Below are 9,150 nucleotides of genomic sequence, written 5' to 3' on the forward strand. Positions count from 1 at the left end.
ACCAAGACACAATAGGTATCAAATGCTAAGGTGGGTTGTGGCAGACCAAAAGGCAGACATTTCCTTTGAGAACTGTTCGTCCAGAGTGAGGGTATAAAAGGACTGGGAGAGAGGATTCATGGAGAGGATTTCTTTGGAGAGGGCTGTGCTGTGAGTCTCATCCTCACTTCCACTTTGCTATATCCTGGTGACAGGAGCTATCCAAGGCAGCTGGGGGCTTGACAGTGGCACACAGAGACTAAAATCTGAAGGGCAAAAGATGGGCTGCTAAGGAGCCCATCTAAGGGGAGATGGGCTAAGGAGAGGCTGCAGTAACCAGCTAAGGAGAGGCTGCAGTGCTTGGGTTTTCTTCTAGCCCTAGAATATTCCAGAGCCATAGAGTTCATGTGGACCAGACACAAGCCATGAAAAACAAGGAGCAGGTGGGCAGGGGGAGGGAGGATAGGGAAAGAACAAGGCTGGTCCTCTTTCCTAGTGGAGGGTGCAGTGGGTGACAAATATGAGTGAAGGTAGGAGCTTTGACCTTTTGACCATCTTAGGACCAAGTGAGCCTGAAATTCAGGAATTACAGTGATCAGGGCACTTCATATTGTCTGACAGTGTCCAGAAAACTACTCCTCCCCTCATAAAAGAAAGAATATGAGAACAGACTATGATTGTGTCATGCACTGGTTTAAGACTTCTGGCTTTAATATGTTACTACATACTCGTGAGTAATAAATTCACATTCAATGAGAGACAGGTAAGAGAAGAGGAAAATTACTGCCTCCTGGATTAACTCCAAAGATTGGAATTTCAGGGCCCATTTGCCAGGCTGGTCCAGGAGCTACGCGGTACAGGTGGTGGTCTGTCCAACTCCTCAAATGATACCAAAGTCCTTATGACAATACTGATATCTGTGATGTGTAGATAGCACACAGACTTAGTCTAGAAGAAAAATTATAACAATAACAGATAACCGTTTACTGAGGAATCTCTATGTGCTACGCACTGTACTTTTCTTACAACAAAAAACAAACGATCCCATTTTATAGAGGGGAAAGTGAGATTCAGAGGGGTTACACAATTCCTTGTAAACCATAGAAGCAGTAAGTAGGAAAGACAGGATTGGAACACAGTTTTGTTCACTGAAACCACTACCCTCTGCTGCTTCTCTTTCCCAGCCCAGCTGTGCCCTTCAGCCATTTGTTGCCTTTTTCTTTTATGCCCCTGTTCTCTTCTTCCTGCATCCTCTTCCCTCTCTTCTAAGTGGTGGGATTCCATTCCCAGCTAAACAGAAACTCTCCTTCCCTCTTACCTGGGACGTATGAAATGAACAAGAACTCCCTGAGACTCACTAATTTTCAGCCAACTAACACCTCAGCTACAGAGAGCACACCAAGAAGCTTCACCGAATCCTGCAAAATGCTGGCTGAGCAAAAGCATGAAGATAGGCAAAAGCATGAAGATATAGCAAAGCAAATTCTCACTACTTGATACAATCAGCTCAGAGTTCTGTTAACATGGGGTTGGACTGAAGATGAAGAAGGGTCCGTCTGTGGGCTCCAAGCAAACATCATGGTTGTGGTCAATAGGATAAAAACAAAATGCTACCATCTCATTACTGTTTCCACCTCTGCTGACCATCCTGAGATGGCTTCTGTTTGGTGCCCACCTATCAGAGCAGTTTCCTAGTGGAAAATGGATCAGCAACTAGCCAGATTCTCTTGTGTCCTTTTAGGGCAATGCTGGAGCACATTTTATCCAAAGCTCAAGGAGCGGACAGGCAGCAATTGTTAAGCACTCTCAAAATAGCTGCACCCCATTTACATTGTCTACAAAAACATTATCTCTTGCTTTTTCTTCCTTTACTCCACTGAGTTATTAGGCTTCCATTATAAAATTGTAAAAATGAGTGTTTAGGCAGCCAGCATAATCACCACTTCACCAGGCCTCATGCTAAAGCAGGACGAGATCTTGAATGACATTTTTTGATGAGCAGAATCAGATTTCTTACTTACACAGGACTCTTCCCAGAATGAGATTCTTGACCTGAGAACATGCCAGAAGAGCATTTTTTGCCCACGTCTTCATGTGAACTCTGCCCTTGGATGTACATTTGAAAGAGAATGATAGAAATTCCTCCCTGCAAGGAGCTGATCTGACCCGGATTAAAATATGTTCATCTCTGAAATTAGTAAAGATCAGGGAAAAAAACTGGATGATATCTTGATTCTAATGCTGGAGCATCTTGACCAGGAAGGGGCAAGCCCTAGAGCAGGAAGAAACAATAATAAATCATAGTGAAGCAGGACAAGCTATGATTTGAAGAGGACTCAAAGAAATTCATCCACAAATTCCTTGATGCTTTAATTTTTTAAAAAATGTTTATTGAGCACTCTGAAGGAAAAATCAAACTGTTTTTTTCTCTCTACTCTCTTATACAGTCACTCAACACAACACTTCTGACACCAGCTTCTCCAATGGACACTAACTGGTGTCCTATAATTTGATTTAATTCTGACACCGTCTAGCTGAAAATGGCATCAGATCCTATGAGTTAAGGGTTAGTCTCACAAGAGTGCCCCCCGCCACCCTCTTCCCATTTCACATACCAATTGCAAGTCCTAGGTTGTGACCCATGCTTCTGACCAACCAGCTATAAATTAGGGTTCCTACAACTGCCTCTTTGGGTTCAATTGATTTGCTAGAGCAGCTCACAGAACTTAGGGAAACGCTGTACTTAGATTTACCCGTTTACTACAAATGATATTTTAAAGAACACAAAGAGAAACAAAGGACAAGGCTAGAAGGGTCTCCAAATGCAGGACCTTCCAGACCCAGGGAGTTGGGGTATGCCACCCTCCCAGCACATGAGTGTTGTCTTGTTCACTAACTCGAAAACTCCCTAAACCCATTCTCTTTGGATTTTTAGAGGCTTCATTCCATAGGCATGATTGATTAAATCACTGACCATTGGCAATCAAGTCAACCTTCATCCTCTCTCTCCTCCCCCAGAGGTGGTGGGTGGGCTTGAAAGATCCAATCTTCTGATCACTTGGTTGGTTCCCAAGGCAACTGGCCCCCATACTGAGGCTGTCCAGAAGCCCCCAGCCACCAGTCATTTCATTGGCACACAAGACACTTTTGTCGCTCCAGAGAGGCCAAGGGTCTTTCTTGGTATGTGCCAGGAACCAGGGACAGAAACCAAATATATATTTCTTATTATGTCACAATATCACAAACACCTAGAAGATATGACATTTATTTTAAAAAAGCAAGATGGATTATAACAAAAGAAAACATTTCCTAAGTGTGTAACTATGAGCTGGACTCTGAATAATGGCTTTAAATGTATTGATATATAATCTATCTAATAACCTTATGATGTAGACACTAGTATTATTCCTATTTGATAAATGAAAATTTTGAAGCTCAGAGATTAAGGAATATTAATTAAGATCTCAAACCTATTAAGGGTGAATCCAAAACAGGAATCCTGCCTGTGATCTTTACAACTATGCAATTCTGCTCTAAAGGATAGAAGCTTAGGCTTAGGCTTTCATTTATGAATGAAATGAACATATAAATCCAGGCAGAAACTTCAAATAAGATTTTACTTCCAGCAACATTTTGGACAAATATGCTGAATATTACTGTCTCATAAATCTATTGCTTCACAACATACCACCCCAACATTTAGCAGCTTAAAACAATAATGATTTATTATTTGTCATAATTCTACAGGCTGGCTGGGCTCAGAGGGAGCAGTTCTTCTGTTCCACATGGTGTTATCTGGAATCACTCATGTGACCGCATTTACCCGAAGCTCAGATGAGTCTGAAACTTCTATGATTGCCTCTCCTTCTCACCACAGGGCCTCTCCAGCAGTTTAATCTGAACTTCTTAAGTGGTGGATCTGATTTTTCAAGACAGCAAAAGCAGAAACTCCAGGCATCTTCAAGCTTATGCCTAGAACGGGTGCAATGTCAACTCTGTGGCAATTCCGTCTGTCAAAGGAAGACAAACAAGCCCAGATCTAAGGGAAGCAGAAATATGGCCCACCTCTTGATAGGACAAGCAGCATGTGTATATTGGAAGATGAGAAATTGTTTGCATCATTTCTGAACTTTGGGCCTGCAAGGTGGAGGAGCTGAACCTTAGACAATTTCATTAAGCTGGGCTCTTCAGAGGCACTAATGTATAATAGTTCCAGGTCAATAGTGTCTCTCAGCTTCCTGAAGAAGCAGATATAAATCCTCTTTGGAGGAAAGCACTTTCAGCATACTTCACCAAGATTCTTATTAAGTTTAACAAAATACGAGCTCAGAATTTTTAAAATCTCCAAAACACAAGAAGTAAGCCATTATGAATAATAAGCAGTAAACACATCAAAAAATACAATTAGACCTCTCCAAAACTTCAGATTTTGAAATTTTCATATATAGTATATAAAATATGTATAAATGTATATATTTTTAAATAGTTTTATTTTATAAATTAACCATGTAAATGACTTAGCCAATATGAAAAGTGAAAATTTTAGAAATTATAAGTGTCGTTTTTGTCATTAAGCTAGCATTAAATAACATAGTAAGCATAGCTTAAATAAGAATCAGTAAACAGGCACTTTGGGAGGCCAAGGTGGGTGGATCATGAGGTCAGGAGATTGAGACCATCCTGGCTAACACGGTGAAACCCCATCTCTACTAAAAAAAAATAATGATAATAATAATAATAATAATCAGTAAACTGGAAGATGGAGCTAAAGAAATTACCTGGAATGTAACAGAGAGACAAGAAGATGGAAAATATAACAGATTGATAGACATGAAGAATAGAATGAGGAAGTATCATTGCTTCCATTGCCTAGTAGAGACCCAGAAGAAGAGAATAGAGAAGATGATTATTCATAGAGATAATGGTTTATAATTTTCCAGAACTGATAAGCAACCCAAATCCATAGATACAGAAGGCAGAATGTGTACTAGGTAGGATCAATAAAAAGAAATGCATGTCTAGACAAAGTGCAATGAAACTGAACACCAATCAAAGACAAAGGAACGATCTTAAAAGCAGCCAGAGAGAAAATGCATGTCCCTCACACAGATGGATGTTGATTTCTCAGTAACCACAAGGGATATCAAATACCTTCAAAGCATGGAAATAAATTAAATATCAAGCTAAAATTGTGTGCTAATAAAAACTATCTTTCAAGAGTGAGGACAAAATAAAAAACACTTTCAGATAAACAGAGACAGTTTACTTTTAGCAGATCCTCATCAAAGAACTGTTGTATTTCAAGGAGAGAAAAACAACCCATTCATAATTGTAAAAAAATCATCAGCACATGAGAGATGGAAGAAAATTTCCTTAACCAAATGAAGAATATCTATCAAAAACTCTACTGCAACCTTATTCTTCATGGTGATACAGTAAAGGCATTCTCATTTGAAAATGAGGCTACACATAAAGTGCTGTCATAGACAGTGTTCCACAGGAAGCAGACATTGAGCTAGAGGTTGGGATACAAAATGCTTACCCAGGAGTGCTCCTGGGATTGATGTATGTGGAAAACAGAGGAAGGAAACTGGCTTGGGCAGAGGAAAAAGTTGATCTAGGACACAGTTCCAATGAAGACCTCAGCCAACCTCATGGAGGGTACTGGAACTGGCCTTTTAGAATTGTACCCAATTGGGAAATGAAGGCTAGGCTTTTATATCCCCATGTCAATCAGTCATTGGATGCTGATTGGTCCTGGAAGAAGGCATACCTTGTGTGAGACAGCTTTTTTCAAGCAAGACAATCCCTGAAAAGGGCTTAAAGCTGAGGGTTGTCTTCAGGTAGCACTCTCAGTAGCTGTAGGCATGAGTCCTTCATTTCCAAAGAATCTAGGCAGCGTATAATAACAGCCATCACAGATGCCCATCACCAAAACTTCTATTCAGTGTTGTCTGGAAGTCAATACTGCCAATGCAATAAGACAAGAAAAACCGTAAGAGTTACAAGGATTAGAAAGAAAAATTGCCATTATTCACAGATAATATGATTATCTTTAAAAAATCTCAAAATAATGTACAGAAACATTATTATAATGAATAAAAACAATTAAGAACATGGCTGAAAATAAGAGTAATATATAAAAATTAATTGCATTTCTAAATACCAGTTAAAACAGAATTCCTGAAGAAACTCTTACATACACACCAGGAGACATGTACAAGAATGTTCATTGTTTCAGTATTTGTAGTAATGACACTGTAGAAACAATGCAAATGTCTGTTCATGGAGAATAATAGATCAATTATGGTATATCCACACATGAAATTGTATGCAGCAGTGAAAATTAATGAACACACAACACAGATATATCTGAGAAATAGTTTTGAGCAAAAAAGGCAATTTCTTGAAGACTACATAGAGTGTAACTTTTTTAAAAATGAATACAATCAAAAGTACACTTTGAATTATTTAGATAAATATACACGCATAATAAAATATTTTTTTAAACAAAGATCATACAAAGGAAAATTTCAACATAATAGTTGCTGGGATAAAAGAGGAGAATGGAATTGGAAAATAACACACATGTAACCTTAATAGGGAAAGTTCTTACATCAGGTGGTGGGTTCATGTGCATTTGTTTTATGATTATGCTTTATAAGTTGTACATATATTACAAATGCTCTTTTATAAGTATCAATAATTTTGAAATTGTAAAAAATATTTTTAAAGAAAGAAAATTCAGCATCACAAGATATAGTAGATATGGTCTGTTAAGGAAAAGAAATTCAATGACACTTATTAAAGCACAATAAGGGAGATTTTATTTAGGACCATCCCAATGCAATGCGATTTTTCCATGAAGGAGAGAGATTGAGCTCAACTGTGAATACAGCATGGGCAAGGGGGAATTTATAGCCAAGAAGTAAGGTAGGAACCAGTGGATGGAAAATCAGTGAGAAGTAACATCAGGATCGACAGGGATTTTGGCTCAACCATTCTAACATGATGTTTGCTGAAGACAGGCCAGTGTGATCAGCCATCACCTGGGGGATGGTGGAAGATGAGGAGCCTGATCAGTACTGAGAGTGATCAGGTATAGAGGGTAGGGATTCCTTGCTAAACTGATTTAGCAGGGTTCTTGCTAAAACTGGATTTTACAAGGAAGTGCACAAGTGAGTCTAAAGGTTCAGGAGGCTGACTTACGTTTGGTTAACAAAGAATCTTTGCCAGAACTATAGTGGAAGGACTAGAAAAGCCTTCGTGGAGAAGATGGATGAGATTCTGGCCTTGAATTACAAATAAGATTTGAAGAACAATTATGTTAATCTGAGAGCCAAGAGACCCCCAGGGAGGTCAGAGTCTTCCCTGATTCCTTACCTGGTAGGTGATGAGGGAAGCAGTACTTAAAGATTTCTTGGGCAAAAGTGCAACCTTTTCCAAAATAAGGAGAAAAACTCACTCTTGCTTCTGTCTGTGACGGCTGTGGGGCCTTTGTGAAGTGTTGGCTTGAGACACAAAAGCATGGACAATAGAGAGACTGCCCAGGATGACAATATTAACACACTAGACCTGGGCTCAGGTACACGTACCAGGGAGCATTCTAAACTTCTGGAATTTGAGCAGGACAAAGTTTCTAATTGATATATAAAGCATGATCACAAGGCTAGTTCTTTGAGAATATTATGATGTTAATTAGTGGATGTCTATTGTTTTTGCTGCCTAATCATACCCATCTACTTTTCTTCAAGGCACCAGACCTGACTTTTGCTTATAGCACTATCCCCTCAACTTTCAGCCCCTGTAGTTTAGATGGGTTTTTCTCCCACCAGCTCCAGGAGTGGGTGGCTGACCCAGGTCTAGAAAATCAAATCACTTCTTTCTAATTAGCCATAATGATAGCTTAGGGTTGGGTACTTAATGAAAGCCAAACCAAAAACATACACTCTTGGGTTTTTACTAGGGCAATAGAGGAAAAGAATTGCTCTTCCTATTGGAGTTGCTGAAGGAATTGGTGCAAAGTCTGGTGCTGATGGCAGCTGTCTTGCCGCCATGAAGGGAGGGACTGAGAGCGAAGTGGAAAGCAGAGCCACTAGAGAAGAGGAACAGCTTGCTCATGGTGAGTCTTCTGTTAATTACACTGAAAGAGACTTGGGTAATGCCTTGGGGTGATTTGAGAAAAGCCCTGCAGTGCTGGATTGAGAGAAGCAGTGTGGCGTGGTGGAAGAAGAAAGAGACGTGACTCACAGATTTTCCTCTTCTTCAAACTCACTGCAGGACTCTGAAAAAATTATTTAATCCCCCTGGCCTAAATTTTCTCATCTATAAAAGAGAGATTATTAATAGATTGTCACAGTGTGTCATGATTAAATGTGTGAATGCCGTGTTTGATACACAGAAAGTACCCAATAAATATTATCTTTTATTCCTTCTATTAGCATTCTTACCTCCTTTTCCACCCTCTGCAGTTCTACCTGCCTTACTTTCCCTTCACCACAAAAAATAGTACTTTATTTCCAAAAAATTGACAGAGAGAGAGAGAGAAGAGATTGAGATTATTGATCTAGTATCCAAGACAAATACAAGCTATTTAAGTCTGAAACAAGACAAGAAAAAGTAGTTTCTTGCCAGAGAAAGATGCTAGCAATGACTGCTTAACAGATGCCAGCCCTGTTAGGTTTTCCTTGACATTGTGAGCCAGGCTTCACTCAAGCCTAATCCGATTGTTCCAACCCCAGAGAACTTGTCTGCAAGTTGGAGAGGATTAACAAAAAATACCTCACAGCTCCTGCAGTTGTGCAAACATCCAATGCTTTTCATGTCTGATGTGTCCAGACATATTCAATGTCACCTGAATCTTGATACGTTATGAAGCCAGAGATTTGTAATAACAGTGTGTGTAATAACAGGTGCCCCATTTTTAAAAAAGGGATAAGAACATCTAGAATCCACAAAACACAGAATGCTTACCTGGAGGAGCCCCAGGAATTCTCCACTTACAAATCAGCACCCAAAGTAGGTAACCTGCCCAAGGTCCCTTATCTGTTTTAAATCACAAATCCTTTTTTTTTTTTTATTGCTTTTCTGTGCTTGAATCAGGAGGAAATTTGAGCCCAAGATGCAAATAGACTTCAGCTTACATGGCAGCTCCAATCAATCATTGCTTTT

At 39.5% G+C, this 9,150-nt stretch overlaps 1 long non-coding RNA gene across 1 annotated transcript in view; it reads left to right on the plus strand.

Moving 5' to 3' along the window:
- LOC103786160 (uncharacterized) overlaps positions 1 to 8,310 on the plus strand; it is a 356,334-nt gene extending 348,024 nt beyond the window's left edge. The window contains exon 19 of the long non-coding RNA XR_008625464.1: positions 7,946 to 8,310. This is a non-coding gene — a long non-coding RNA (uncharacterized LOC103786160). The remainder of the gene's footprint in view (positions 1 to 7,945) is intronic.
- The last annotated feature ends 840 nt before the right edge of the window (positions 8,311 to 9,150 follow it).

This window comes from Pan paniscus, chromosome 4, assembly GCF_029289425.2.
Source record: "Pan paniscus chromosome 4, NHGRI_mPanPan1-v2.0_pri, whole genome shotgun sequence".
NCBI classification, from domain to species: Eukaryota; Metazoa; Chordata; class Mammalia; order Primates; family Hominidae; genus Pan; species Pan paniscus.